This window comes from Galeopterus variegatus, unplaced genomic scaffold, assembly GCF_000696425.1.
Source record: "Galeopterus variegatus unplaced genomic scaffold, G_variegatus-3.0.2 Scaffold1222, whole genome shotgun sequence".
NCBI lineage: Eukaryota > Metazoa > Chordata > Mammalia > Dermoptera > Cynocephalidae > Galeopterus > Galeopterus variegatus.
Genome location: NW_007727333.1, coordinates 185,448 through 187,883, shown reverse-complemented (window position 1 = coordinate 187,883; position 2,436 = coordinate 185,448).

Sequence of the window (2,436 nt, the reverse complement as noted above, 5' to 3'; positions counted from 1 at the left end):
AACCCTTGACTTGGTGTTGTCAGCACCACGCTCTCTCAAGTGAGCTAACCGGCCATCCCTACATAGGGATCTGAACCCGTGGCCTTGGTGTTACCGGCACCACCAAGTTAGCCCGGGGCCAGCCCTCTCTCTCTGCTTCCGAATCCCTCTTTATATCTCTAAATATTTTGGTCTCTCCCTCTCTTTTTTTTTTCCCCTAACCGGTAAGGGGATCAAACCCTCGGCACGGTGCGGTCCGCACCACGCTTAGTCAGCAAGCACACCAGCCATCCCTATATAGGATCCGAACCCACAGCCTTGGTGCTACCAGTGCTGCACTCTCCCGAGTGAGCCACGGGGCCAGCCCAATATTTCAGTCTCTTTGGCACACACTTGGGGAGCTACATTCCCTCAACCCACCAGGTGTCAGCATGGCTAAACCATGCACATCACAGATGTCCGTGATTTAGCCTAGTGGTTCTCAAAGTGTGGTCCCTGAACTAGCAGCATTAGCCTACCTGGGAACTTATTAAAAATGCAAATGTTTGGGTCCCACCTCAGACCAACTGAATGAGAAACTCTGGGGTTTGGGCCTGTAGAGCTACGATCAGCAAACCCTCCAGGTGATCCTGGTGGGTTAAACTGTGAGAACGACAGGTCTCATTCATGCAACTCATCCCTCTCTGCTTCCCTACTCAGATTCAGATGGCTTTCAGTACCACTCTCTCCCCCTACAGTGACAATCAACACTCAGATGGGGTAAGAATTGGTGGATAAATGCCCCAGCCTCTTGAACTTTGCTGGGGCAGTAGCGGGAGGGTTCTGATGTCTTCTACAAAGTTCCTTAAAGTTCTCTGGCAGAATCAAGCCCAAGTTGCCCAAAAAGGCAACCTGCTCCTCATTGATACACCCTCTATTTGTTTTCCCTGTCTCATACTTCCCTCTCCTTTGCTCCTATTTTCTGGGGACAGCTTCCCCCCACCACCCCCCCACACACAAAATCAGCCAATTCCACTGAATCCTAATCCCAGGCCTGCTCTTGGGGTCCTCTCCACATCTCTCCCTCTGTCTCCCCTATCTCTACCATCTCTGTGGCATCTCTGGAGCCTTTGCATCCTTTTTCTGAGTGTCTGAGTGACCAGTATCCAATGTGCTGGGCAGGGAGCACTGATGAACTTTGCTAATGATTTGGAAAGGCGGGCCCTAGGGCTGAGTTAATTTTAGCCGCAATTTTTCAATACACGTAAGTGGAAGGAGCCAAAAATCTATTCTGAAACCTTCAGCAGAGCTAGGGATGCCAGGGCGGACATGCTTCCACACCTACCCCAAGGTCACTTTACTTCTTCATTCAGATGGGTGCTCCTAGGGTGTTTTCCAGGACCACTCAGGTTCCCCAATGTTTCCCAGGACCATGTCCCCCCTCAGACCACCCAGGCCAAGGCTGTGTCCCCTTTGGACCAGGGCTCCCAAAACACCAGGCCCCCACATTGCTATAACCGAGTTCCCAGGCCCAGCTTGGAGACCATCACCCACACCCCTCTTCCTGTGATAGCATCTGCCAGGAGAGTGTGGAACCCCCCAATTTCCCCTCTGCTGTCTTCTCATAAGCATCAGGACAGGCAGACACCACTTCTGGTGAGTCATGTGTTGGTATAATTCCTATCTGAGAGGCAGTGGACCTGAGCGGGAAAAGGGGGAGAAAGTGGACACACTTCTCAGGATCAACCTGGGCAGCCCTCTGCCTTGTCCCATTTCCTATCTTCTCCTGCCTCCCTAGGATATCTGTTCAGTGTAAACATTTTGAGGTCTATCCCTAATCCCAGAGGGGACAGGGTCTTGGAGCCAAGTTTTTCCCCTGCAGCCAGGGAAAGGAGCGTTGGGAAAGAGCTCCTCTAGCCTGAAAGATCAGGCCTGTGGCTGGGCAGAGCCCAGATAAGGAAACTCCACCTGTGGAAAGGACATCCCAGGGAGGTGGTGCTGAGACAGGGACAGAAGTGACAGGTTTGAGGATCAGGGGGCTCTGGGATGGAGGGCTACATCAAGTTTATGAATGAGTACTGGACACATACCAGGGTACTTCAAAAAGTTCGTGGAAAGATTTGTATGATCTTTTAATTCTATTTTTCCACGAACTTTTTGAAGTACAGATGTACACCATACCCATCCTCGCAGCTGCATATTGCCTCAGGTACTGTCAATTAGCAGCCACACGCGTAATAACTTCGTATAGCATACATTATACGAAGTTATACGATGTGTGTGTGTGTGTGTGTGTGTGTGTGGATGGGTGCGCGCGCGCGCTCCCGCACACTCTGACTCTCTCACTTGTCCTCGTTTGTCTCTCTGTATCTCCCTCTGAGTCTCTCACTGTCTCTGCATATTTCCATCTCTCCTTTAATGTGTGTGTTTCTGTCTCTCTGCCTTTCTCACTCTATTCTTCTCTGTCCCTCAATCTTA